At 48.3% G+C, this 13,726-nt stretch overlaps 1 long non-coding RNA gene across 1 annotated transcript in view; it reads left to right on the forward strand.

Moving 5' to 3' along the window:
- Positions 1 to 248: 248 nt before the first annotated feature.
- Positions 249 to 13,726, forward strand: part of LOC138853570 (uncharacterized) — a 108,858-nt gene continuing 95,380 nt past the window's right edge. Inside the window, exon 1 of the long non-coding RNA XR_011392739.1 lies at positions 249 to 682. This is a non-coding gene — a long non-coding RNA (uncharacterized lncRNA). The remainder of the gene's footprint in view (positions 683 to 13,726) is intronic.

Genomic DNA, 13,726 nt, shown 5'->3' on the forward strand with positions numbered 1-13,726 from the left:
CGAGGTAGTGTGATGGAAGGTAGACACAACTAGCCACAGTGTACACACTACCATGGGAGGTACTAGTCACCCTCCACGAGGTAGTGTGATGGAAGGTAGACACAACTAGCCACAGTGTACACACTACCATGGGAGGTACTAGTCACCCTCCACGAGGTAGTGTGATGGAGGGTAGACACAACTAGCCACAGTGTACACACTACCATGGGAGGTACTAGTCACCCTCCACGAGGTAGTGTGATGGAGGGTAGTCACAACTAGCCACAGTGTACACACTACCAGGGGAGGTACTAGTCACCCTCCACGAGGTAGTGTGATGGAGGGTAGACACAACTAGCCACAGTGTACACACTGTCGTGGAAGGTGGTGGTCAGACTCGCTGCTCTCTTAACTCACCTTCAGAAACTTTCAGTGATTTCTCTACAGGATATTAATCACCTTAAATATCCACGGTTAACCTAATCAAATACCTGGTGATGAACGCCAAACTCAGAGTCATCGTCATCCTACTCTGAAAGAAGTGCATGTTAGACCTCTGGTCAACGTTGGAGTGAGCTCAGTAGACTGGAACAGATATGTTGTAGCGGATATGATCACTCTGCAGGGTACATTGCTGATGTTGCTAAGGCTGCTGCATTTTTCATTTCTGGTTTTGAACACTGCAACCTTCGCTACCTACCAGGTAACTGATTCTTACAGCGATATTAAGTTATTCACCTTTTTTTGCTATCCAACGAATTGTGTTATTGTTCGGCCAAAGCTCATACTGTAATAAATTTGATAGTATTAACGACATTTTACTGTTGGAACTTTTTGCTCTCCAGCAGTTACTAACATACGTGGACACAGAGGGTATATATAAGTATTAGAGTAAGATCTAAAAGCATAAAACCTGCTGATTGTAGTAATATTAGTGGAAGCAGTAGTATTAGTGGTATAAGTGTTATTGGTATTAACTGACTTTATTGTTCGTGTTAGAAATAGCGATTAATGATGATTTAAGGCATATTACGTCTTCGGAAAATGGGGGACATTAATCACAAGGCGGTCGATCAATTTCATCAGGTGGTTGGTGGTTTTCCGGTGTTGTACTCGGACCCTGGTGGTAGTGACAGAATATACGCCAGTGAAACAACAGGAAGCCTCGGAACACGTCTCAGTGAACCCATTAACGCATGTAGGAACTATACAACACAGGGATTCCGCCAACCACGTGACGTAATTTAACAACGTTTGCCTTGTGAGTAAAGAACCCAACTTCCGAAGACGTAAATGCTTTGAATCATCCTTAATAAGTATTTCTAACACAAGCAAAATAAAGGCATCTTCGTCATCTTTGAAGTATTAGCAAGAATCCCCTAAAACAATCAACCCTGCCATCACATACATCATACCACTTCTAGAAATAACAACTAGTACAAGTATTACTGCTACTACAAATTCTACTACTACTACTGCTACTACTACTACTACTACTACTACTACTACTACTACTACTACTACTACTACTACGTGCAGCGTTTGTATCATATTTAAACCTCACTCTAATACCTTTATATTAATTGGGAAAGTGTTAAAATAAGACATTTGGAAATTAATGTATATTTGAAAAATACACGGCAATGATATGACAGATAATTGATTTAATAAGAGATATGACTACTCTCTGTTTTTTTAAGAATTGCTACTCACTTTGCCATGGAATCAACCAATATTGAACACATTTTAGAAAGTTCATCGTCGTGGTACCGGGTTCTAATAACACCAGCAATTAACTTCTTCCCTGATCAGCAGTTCTCCTGCGTTTGGTTATTGTCCATAGATTCTGAATTGCCAGCATTTTCCTGGAAGTGTGTCCTGGAACAAGATCCTGCTGGAAAAAGCTTCCTCCAACAAGAAAGTCTCTATCCACATCGGGATTGCCTAGTATTTGTCACTGTTCATCGTTCCCTCAACAATAAGTAGCCATCCAAGGCCCTTAGCAGTAAAACTTCCCCAAAACATCTTAGAAAGGTGTTCTGGCGCTTGCTGATTGTGCCCATTCTGAAGACGTTCGCCTTTACTCCGTCTCACTACCACTGATCTGTACCCATGTACTTCACTACCACTGATCTGTACCCATGTACTTCACTACCACTGATCTGTACCCACGTACTACACTACCACTAATCTGTACCCACGTACTTCACTACCACTGATCTGTACCCATGTACTTCACTACCACTGATCTGTACCCACGTACTTCACTACCACTGATCTGTACCCATGTACTTCACTACCACTGATCTGTACCCACGTACTTCACTACCACTGATCTGTACCCACGTACTTCACTACCACTGATCTGTACCCATGTACTTCACTACCACTGATCTGTACCTTTGCACTTCAAAATGTGCCTCATCTGAATATCTAACTTTGCTTAATTCATCTGTCGTCTATCCCTTATGATCGGCTGACCACCACAGCCGTGTTTTTTCTCCATAGCAGGTGTCAGTAATTGCTTCTTTACTGGCTTTCTCTCAGTTCTTCCAACATCAAGGAGCCTTCATCGAGCAGTTGAAGAATCAACATTTACACCAGCTGGAACCAAATCTCTCTGTAGATCTTTGCAGGATTTTTGGGATCCTTCTTATAATATCCTTGTCATTGTAGACAGCATGTACTGTCTGCACAGACAGCCCATGCTGTCTGCCAGCTTAGTTCATATTTCGCGCCACTCAAGTGTTGCCCTCTGTAGCCAAGCCTCTCGGTGGGCACGCCAGCCTGTCTGCCCTTGCCTAGCTCTCACTCTCACAGTGGCCTAGAAGGAAGACACAAGGCCTACTAGTAGCTCTCTCTCGTGGGATGGCCCTGCCCGGGCCATGGGCACAACACACAAGCCTGTGTACCCACCACGACTTAACAAATAAAGTAAGAAGCCTCTGAAGAAGTTTATCATTAACCACCCGCTTACAGCATACCAAATAATCTTGTTAAAAATTGGTAGCAGCGGTGGTCACAGCAGTTGTTTGCCCGGAGAGAGGAAGGAAGGTATGAAGTCATCTTCACTTTATCACCCTATACAAGAAGCATCCGTCTCTCATCGAGTTATCCTGATGTCGTGTCTACACTTTTGAGCATCCAGACACAGGTACAAGCAGGATCCAGCCGAAATTTGCCGAATTTCTTCGAGAATTGTAAGTGGCGTCCCAGCGACCCCACGCTACAGCGTCCCATGCTGTTTCTCAAGTCACGTGCTCAGCGTCACTTGTATGTTGCTGTTGTTGTTCAGCTCAGCACAGCTATTTCAGCAACCCAGAGGTGAGTTTTGTGGTGATTTCTGCGTCCAGTGTGAGTTTCTCCACGTGTTTGTGGGAGGAGGAAGTGGCCACTCCTTTCCTCGCCCTGCTGTACTCTCACACATCACCAGCCTACTGTACACTCACCACTACTCACTCCCTCTGCTGTGTTTTCTGCTGTTTTTCGTGTGATTCATTGCCAGAGCTGTGTATCCGAGTGCCTGAGGCCACTCGAAGCTACGTGGATCAGCATGCCACGTAGATCACGACACCATGTGGATCACGACGCCACGTTGGGTGTGGGTGATGTCGCGTGGATCCACAGGCCACGTGAGTTACCAGATGTCCCAGGCCACATGCTGTGGTCTGCTGCCCGCATCACATTAACGTCACCGACGATGCTGCCCGACTTCATGACGTCACGATGTCTGCCTGACGTCACCTCGAGATGTCTGCTGACGTCACAGTGCTGCTGACGTCACCTCGCGACATCACGCCTGACATCACATGATGTCACCATCGAGTGTTCAGTAATTATTTCAGTATTGTCGAGAAGATTGAGAGAAGATATATGTCGTGTGTTAATTAATTCCTCTCAGTCAGTGTTCTCACATGTTAGTGTACCGTGGGTGTGTGTAGTTTCCATGTGTCCAGTGAGGTCTGAGCCAGACCTGAGTAGCACCACTGTGCTAAGTCACCCGATGTGACCAGTGCGTTTGACAGCTGATGTCAAGTCAGCCCCTGAGCCCGAGCCCTCTTGTACAGAAAGCTCTTATGCTCGTCGCTCATAGATGTTCTGTAGAATCGTACCTGCTACGATTCCCATCGAGATTTGTTTCACTTCACCTCCAGACCTTCAGAGTGCAGTTATATGTAGAGAAACAAGTCTGGGGACGCTTAGACTAACCTCTGCTATAACTCCAACTGCCGAGAGAATGACACTCGTCAAGCCACAGTTAGCCACTGTCGGCAGGCACTGTGTCAGCCTCGTGTCACAAGCTTCAGTGAGCAGCCTGCACAAAGAAGATGTCACTTTGACCGCTAGCTCTCTCACTGCAGTCCGGTGTATGTTGTTACTACTCCCAGATGTTTTGCCCAGTCGTCTCTGCCACAACTCGCTCCAAGCTCGTCGGCAGTGACAGCCCAGCGACAGTACCAGTCGAGAAGTGTCCTCCTGAGTTGCTTGCCAGAAGTCCTGCCCAGTTGCCGAGTTTTGTCGACGCCTCACTCGAGGGCACGAGCATGTCGTGCCCCAGGTTGAGTGAAAACCTGCAGCAACTCCTACGATGACTGCTTCACCGTTCCAGAGGAGACCATACCCTGTTACGTCACAGCTCAGCCGCAGCGATGTCTCCCATGTTGCAGTATCTGTCCAGACACAGGAAGGCATTCAGTGATGCCCATCGACGCTCACTGCCTTTGACCACGATGTTTAGCACACCCCACATGTTTTTTTCTTCCCTCCCTGTAGGAAGTTTTTTTTCCATGTCCATATGTATATACATGTTTTTATTTTGTGTTCTGTGCCCTGTTCCAACGAGAGAGAGACCGAGTTTCTTTTACCACCAGTATTGTCGTGTCGGGACGACGCGAGGTAGGTGGCCGAGCGTATGTAGACAGCCTGTACTGTCTGCACAGACAGGCTATGCTGTCTGCCAGCTTAGTTCATATTTTGCGCCACTCAAGTGCTGCCCTCTGTAGCCAGGCCTCTCGGTGGGCACGCCAGCCTGTCTGCCCTTGCCTCGCTCTCACTCTCACAGCGGCCTAGCAGGAAGACACAAGGCCTACTCCTAGCTCTCTCTCGTGGGATGGCCCTGCCCGGGCCATGGGCACAACACACAAGCCTGTGTACCGACCACGACTTAACAATAAAGTAATAAACCTCCGAAGAAGACGTTTATAATTAACCACCCGCTTACAGCCTACCAAACAAGCAATTAAACATCATCGTGATGTGGGATCTTGCATTTCTTCTGCATCTCGACGCAGCGCTCCACTGTCACCAATGACGTCAACTCTCTTTGGAATCCGACCAACAGTTGACTTTGCTTGGCTTAAATTTTTGGCGATCTGTCTGATATTCAAATCAGCATTTTTCTAAGAGCTACAATATTTGCACTCTTCCTAGGAGTAACATCCATTATGAATTCCAGCAATAATCATGAAAGAAAGGGGAGAATTTGGCAAACACCACATTCACTAACAGATCACACTTGCAGGAATAGCTTTACAGAACAACAGCTGTTTTGGCACTGACAAGAGTCGCCGAGTGGTTGTCAGAAGTCAGCAGCAAACTCGCCTGAAAATAAATGATCCCAAAGTACATTAATTAAGCTGAAGATTAAACATATTATGAGACAATCACAATATTTACTCATGTCCAAATTAATTTGCACACTGCTGAATATCTTCTATGAACTATCTCTCACTGCTGCTGGTGCACAGTGAACTATCTCTCACTGCTGCTGGTGCACAGTGAACTATCTCTCACTGCTGCTGGTGCAGAGTGAACTATCTCTCACTGCTGCTGGTGCACAGTGAACTATCTCTCACTGCTGCTGGTGCACAGTGAACTATCTCTCACTGCTGGTGGTGCAGAGTGAACTATCTCTCACTGCTGCTGGTGCACAGTGAACTATCTCTCACTGCTGCTGGTGCACAGTGAACTATCTCTCACTGCTGCTGGTGCACAGTGAACTATCTCTCACAGCTGCAGGTGCACAATAAACTATCTCTCAGAGCTGGTGGTGCAGAGTAAACTATCTATCACAGCCAAAGACTGTGGTAACACAGCTGCGTACACACCGACCCCTGGACTGTGGTAACACAGCTGTGTACACACCGACCCCAGGACTGTTGTAACACAGATGCGTACACACCGTCCCGAGGAGTGTGGTAACACAGCTGCGTACACACCGACCCCAGGACTGTGGTAACACAGCTGCGTACACACCGACCCCAGGACTGTGGTAACACAGCTGCGTACACACCGACCTCAGGACTGTGGTAACACGGCTACGTACACACCGACCCCAGGACTGTGGTAACACAGCTGCGTATACACAGACCCCAGGACTGTGGTAACACAGCTGCGTACACAAAGACCCAAAGACTGTGCTAACACAGCTGCGTACACACCGAACCCAGGACTGTGGTAACACAGCTGCGTACACACCGACCCGTGGACTGTGGTAACACAGCTGCGTACACTCCGACCCCAGGACTGTGGTAACAGCTGCGTACACACCGACCCCAGGACTGTGGTAACACAGCTGCGCACACACCGACCCCTGGACTGTGGTAACACAGCTGCGTAAACGCCGACCCCAGGACTGTTGTAACACAGCTGCGTACACACCGACCCCAGGAATGTGGTAACACAGCTGCGTACACACCGACCCCAGGACTGTGGTAACAGCTGCTTACCCACCGAACCCTGGAGTGTGGTAACACAGCAGCGTACACACCGACCCCAGGACTGTGGTAACAGCTGCGTACACACCGACCCCTGGACTGTGGTAACACAGCTGCGTACACACCGACAACAGGACTGTGGTAACACAGCTGCGTACACACCGACCCCAGGACTGTGGTAACAGCTTCGTACACACCGACCACTGGACTGTGATAACACAGCTGCGTACACACCGACCCCAGGACTGTGGCAACAGCTGCGTACACACCGACCACTGGACAGTGGTATCACAGCTGCGTACACACCGACCCCAGGACTCTGCTAACACAGCTGAGTGCACACCGACCCCAGGACTGTGGTAACACAGCTGCGTACACACCGACAACAGGACTGTGGTAACACAGCTGCGTATACACCTACCCCAGGACTGTGGTAACACAGCTGCGTACACACCGACCCGAGGACTGTGGTAGCACAGCTGCGTACACACCGACCCCAGGACTGTGGTAACACAGCTGCGTACACACCGACCCCAGGACTGTAGTAACACAGCTGCGTACACACCGACCTCTGGACTGCGCACACACCGACCCAAGGACTGTGGTAACACAGCTGCGTACACCCCGACCCCAGGACTGTGTTACCACAGCTGCGTGCACACCGACAACAGGATTGTGGTAACACAGCTGCGTCCACACCGACCCGAGAACTGTGGTAACATAGCTGCGTACAAACCGAGCCCAGGACTGTGGTAACACAGCTGCGTATTCACCGACCCCAGGACTGTGGTAACACAGCTGCGTACACATCGACAACAGGACTATGATAACACAGTTGCGTACACACCGTCCCCAGGACAGTGGTAATACAGCTGCGTACACACAGACATCTGGACTGTGGTGACAGCTGCATACACACCGACCCCAGGACTGTGGTAAGACAGGTGTGTACACGCCGACAACAGGTCTGTGGTAACACAGCTGCGTATACAACGACCCCAGGACTGCGGTAACACAGCTGCGTCCACACCAACCGAGGACTGTTGTAACACAGCTGCGTACACACCGACCCCAGGACTGTGGTAACACAGCTGCGTACACACCGACAACAGGACTGTGGTAACACAGCTGCGTATACAACGACCCCAGGACTGTGGTAACAAAGCCGCGTCCACACCGACCCGAGGACTGAGGTAACACAGCCGCGTACACACCGTCCCCAGGACTGTGGTAACACATCTGCGGTCACACCGACCCCAGGACTGTGGTAAGATACCGGCGTGCACACCGACAAGAGGACTGTCGTAACACAGCTGCGTATACACCGACCCCAGGACTGTGGTAACACAGCTGCGAGCACACCGACCCCAGGACTTTGGTAAGACAGCTGCGTACTCACCGAACCCTTGACTGTGGTAACACAGCTGCGTACACACCGACCCCAGGACTGTGGTAACACAGCTGCATACATACCGACCCTAGGACTGTGGTAACAGCTGCGTACACACCGACCCCAGGACTGTGGTAACACAGCTGCGTACACACCGATCCCAGGACTGTGGTAACACAGCTGCGTACACACCGACCCCAGGACTGTGGCAACACAGCTGCGTACACACCGACCCCAGGACTGTGGTAACACAGCTGCGTACACACCGACCCCAGGACTGTGGTAACACAGCTGCGTACACACCGTCCCGAGGAGTGTGGTAACACAGCTGCGTACACACCGACCCCAGGACTGTGGTAACAGCTGCGTACACACCGACCCCAGGACTGTGGTTACACAGCTGCGTACACAACGACCCCAGGACTGTGGTAACACAGCTGCGTACTCACCGACCCCAGGACTGTGGTAACAGCTGCTTACACAACGGCCCCTGGACTGTGGTAACACAGCTGCGTACACAACGACCCCAGGACTGTGGTAACACAGCTGTGTACACACCGACCCCAGAACTGTAGTAACACAGCTGCCTACACACCGACCCCAGGACTGTAGTAACACAGCTGCGTACACACAGACCCCAGGACTGTGGTAACACAGCTGCTTAAACACCGACCCCAGGACTGTGGTATGAACTGCGTACACACCGACCCCAAGACTGTGGTAACACAGCTGCGTACACACCGACCCGAGGTCTGTGGTAACACAGCTGCGTACACACCGACCCCAGGACTGTGGTAACACAGCTGCGTACACACCGACCCCAAGACTGTGGTAACACAGCTGCGTACACACCGACCCCAGGACTGTGGTAACACAGCTGCGTACACACCGACCCCAAGACTGTGGTAACACAGCTGCGTACACACCGACCCCAGGACTGTGGTAACACAGCTGCGTACACACCGACCCCAAGACTGTGGTAACACAGCTGCGTACACACCGACCCCAAGACTGTGGTAACACAGCTGCGTACACACCGACCCCAGGACTGTGGTAACACAGCTGCGTACAACCGACCCCAGGACTGTGGTAACACAGCTGCGTACCCACCGACCCCAGGACTGTGGTATCAACTGCATACACACCGACCCCAAGACTGTGGTAACACAGCTGCGTACACACCGACCCGAGGTCTGTGGTAACACAGCTGCGTACACACCGACTCCAGGACTGTGGTAACACAGCTGCGTACACACCGACCCCAAGACTGTGGTAACACAGCTGTGTACACACCGACCCCAGGACTGTGGTAACACAGCTGCGTACACACCGACCCCAAGACTGTGGTAACACAGCTGCGTACACACCGACCCCTGGACTGTGGTAACACAGCTGCGTACACACCGACCCCAAGACTGTGGTAACACAGCTGCGTACACACCGACCCCAGGACTGTGGTAACACAGCTGCGTACACACCGACCCCAAGACTGTGGTAACACAGCTGCGTACACACCGACCCCAGGACTGTGGTAACACAGCTGCGTACACACCGACCCCAAGACTGTGGTAACACAGCTGCGTACACACCGACCCCAGGACTGTGGTAACACAGCTGCGTACAACCGAACCCAGGACTGTGGTAACACAGCTGCGTACACACCGACCTCAGGACTGTGGTATCAACTGCGTACACACCGACCCCAAGACTGTGGTAACACAGCTGCGTACACACCGACCCGAGGTCTGTGGTAACACAGCTGCGTACACACCGACCCCAGGACTGTGGTAACACAGCCGCGTACACACCGACCCCAAGACTGTGGTAACACAGCTGCGTACACACCGACCCCAGGACTGTGGTAACACAGCTGCGTACACACCGACCCCAAGACTGTGGTAACACAGCTGCGTACACACCGACCCCAGGACTGTGGTAAGACAGCTGCGTACACACCGACCCCAAGACTGTGGTAACACAGCTGCGTACACACCGACCCCAGGACTGTGGTAACACAGCTGCGTACACACCGTCCCCAGGACTGTGGTAACACAGCTGCGTACACACCGTCCCCAGGACTGTGGTAGCACAGCTGCGTACACACCGTCCCCAGGACTGTGGTTACACAGCTGCGTACACAACGACCCCAGGACTGTGGTAACACAGCTGCGTACACACCTACCCCAGGACTGTGGTAACACAGCTGCGTACACACCGACCCCAGGACTGTGGTAACACAGCTGCGTACACACCTACCCCAGGACTGTGGTAACACAGCTGCGTACACACCTACCCCAGGACTGTGGTAACACAGCTGCGTACACACCGACCCCAGGACTGTGGTAACACAGCTGCGTACACACCTACCCCAGGACTGTGGTAACACAGCTGCGTACACACCGACCCCAGGACTGTGGTAACACAGCTGCGTACACACCGACCCCAGGACTGTGGTAAGACCGACCTCGTTAAACAAAAAACAGCTGCCAGTCCAGGTTTAAGGTAGACTAGTTTTTAGATGCTTTTATCACCGTCCACCCGTCTACACCCACTTAAATCCTCCTCCTGTATATATATATATATATATATATATATATATATATATATATATATATATATATATATATATATATATATATATATATCTGTATGTATGTATAGTTTGGAACTAAAGAATGATATTTGATTCAACAATACTTGTTTTAGTTTCCTTGTTTCGTTTAAGGATCAGATTGTGATTGTCGACATCATGATCACCATTAATTACCTGTTTTAGTATGAAATGCTTGTGGAACATTTCGGAATTTTTATTGAGGAAATGTTTCGCCCACCAGTGGCTTGTTGAGTCCAGTATAGAGAAGAACGGCGACGAGGACAGTTTGGTAGTCAGTCCCTCAGCCTTAAGTCAGTGTGTTCACTTGATGAAAGTATACCACGGGTGGGGCTTGAACCCGCGGTCGTCATACAACTCCAGATCAACTCGTCTATCTAGAGTTTAATGACTCTAAGACCGCGGGTTCTGTTCCCACCCCCCATGATATGGCTTATTTTCAGTCGTGTCATTACGATTTCGTGAGTTCAGTTGATAAATCTTGAGAAATGTTCAGCACATCCTGGAAGAACTTACTTGTACACTGGCTACCTTGTTCTCCTCCTCATGTTCCATTGTTCTTCTCAGTGCTGGACTGAACAAGTCACTGGCTACATTGTTCTCCTCCTGATCTTACATTGTTCTTCTCAGTGTTAGACTGAACAAGTCACTGGCTACCTTGTTCTCCTCCTCATGTTCCATTGTTCATCTCAGTGTTAGACTGAACAAGTCACTGGCTACCTTGTTCTCCTCCTCATGTTCCATTGTTCATCTCAGTGTTAGACTGAACAAGTCACTGGCTACATTGTTCTCCTCCTCATCTTCCATTGTTCATCTCAGTGCTTCTAGTCTAATACTCGTCTTTTAGCAGAGTTGTTTTGAATTTGATCTCTGAATTATGTCTCCCATTTAACAAAGTCGTTCCTTCAGGTTTTCGTTATAATTATCACTAACTATTTAATGAAGTCATTACGAAGGATATTTCTTAATTTTATTAAGACTCTTGTGGTCATCACCAACTCCAAGGCTGAGGGACTGATTACCTCATCTTTTGTATATACTTCTTCAGTCTTCTAGTTATGTCATTAAAGATACCCAAAATTTGCACGTCTGTTGTATTTACATACAATATAAATACGACTGGTACAGAATGATCCTAGTAATGTGTGTATGTGGTAGACAGGGACCCAGACTGTCAGCAGCTGGATCAGTGCACAGATACTTACTCAACAATGTTTTAATAAATGCTGTTGTTATGACGTCTGTCTGAGTACAATAGATGCTGTTGTTATGACGTCTGTCTGAGTACAATAGATGCTGTTGTTATGACGTCTGTCTGAGTACAATAGATGCTGTTGTTATGACGTCTGTCTGAGTACAATAGATGCTGTTGTTATGACGTCTGAGCACAACAGATGCTGTTGTTACGACGTCTGTCTGAGTACAATAGATGCTGTTGTTACGACGTCTGTCTGAGTACAATAGATGCTGTTGTTATGACGTCTGTCTGAGTACAATAAATGCTGTTGTTATGACGTCTGTCTGAGTACAATAAATGCTGTTGTTATGACGTCTGTCTGAGTACAATAAATGCTGTTGTTATGACGTCTGTCTGAGTACAATAGATTCTGTTGTTATGACGTCTGTCTGAGTACAATAGATTCTCTTGTTATGACGTCTGTCTGAGTACAATAGATGCTGTTGTTATGACGTCTGTCTAGGTACACTAACAATCATGGAAGAACAAAGTGACCAACACTTCAACTGGTGATCCTCGACCAGGTGTTGTCCTGATCACCACCAATTATGTCACCAGGTGAAATACCAACTTGTGATCTTAACCACATCACACATGATTATTATTATTATTATTATTATTATTATTATTATTATTATTATTATTATTATTATTATTATTATTATTATTATTATTATTATTGTTATTATTATTATTATTATTATTATTATTATTACTATTATTATTATTGTTGTTATTATTATTATTATTATTATTATTATTATTATTATTATTATTATTATTATTATTATTATTAATTGCTAGTGGTTGTTGTAGTAGTGTAATAGTGGTAGTGGCATTAGTAGTTGTAGTAGTAGTGGAGTAGTAATAGTCAGTAGTAGTAGGTTGTTGTAGTGAGTAGTAATAGTAGTAGTGGTAGTGGTAGTGGTTGCAGCAGTAGTGGTAGTAGTGGTAGTGGCCAGAGTAATGGTGTGGTAGTGGTGGTGGTGGTAGTGTGGTAGTAGTAGTAGTAGTGGTGGTTGCAGTGGTGGTAGTGAGGTGCTGGTGTCCAATGTATTCGTGGTGGTGTGGTTGTAGTAGTGGTGGTGGCGGAGGTAGTGGTGGTAGTGGTGGTAGTGAGTAGTGGTTGTTGTGGTAGTAGTGGCGTGGCTGTGGTGGTGGTGGTGAGTAGTGGTGGTGGTGAAGGGTGGTGAAGTGTGGTGGTTGTGGTTGCGGTGGTGGTGGTGGTGGTAGTGGTGTGGTAGTGGTGGATGGTGGTTGTGGTAATGGAGTGGTGGTAGCAGTAGTGGATTTGTGTGGTAATGGCTGTGTGGTTGTGGTAGTGGTGTAGAGTGGGAGTGTGTAGTGAGTGGTAATGGTGGAGTAGTGGTGAGTGGTGGTTGTAGTGGTGGTAAGTGGTGGTAGGTGGTGGCAGTGGTGGGAGTGGTGTATGGTGGTAGTGTAGTGAGTGGTAGTGGTAAGTGGTTGTGGTGAGGTGATGGTGATACTGGTGGTAAGTGTAGGTGGTTGTGGTAGTGGTAGTAGTAATGGTGGTGGTAGTGGTTATTAATAGTGAGTGAGTAGAGTAGTGGTGGTGTTGTAGTAGTAGTTGTAGTAGTAGTGGTATAGTAGTGGTATTAGTGGTTGTAGTGGTAGTAGTGGTAGTAGGTGAGTGAGTAGTAATGGTAGTAGTAGTAGTAATGGTAGTGGTACTGGTTAGTTGTGATGATGATAGTAGTAACAGTGGTAGTACTAGTAATGGTAGTAGTAGTAGTTGTGTGGTAGTAGTATTGTAGGTGGTGTATGGTGGTTAG

This window comes from Cherax quadricarinatus, chromosome 33, assembly GCF_038502225.1.
Source record: "Cherax quadricarinatus isolate ZL_2023a chromosome 33, ASM3850222v1, whole genome shotgun sequence".
Lineage (NCBI taxonomy): Eukaryota > Metazoa > Arthropoda > Malacostraca > Decapoda > Parastacidae > Cherax > Cherax quadricarinatus.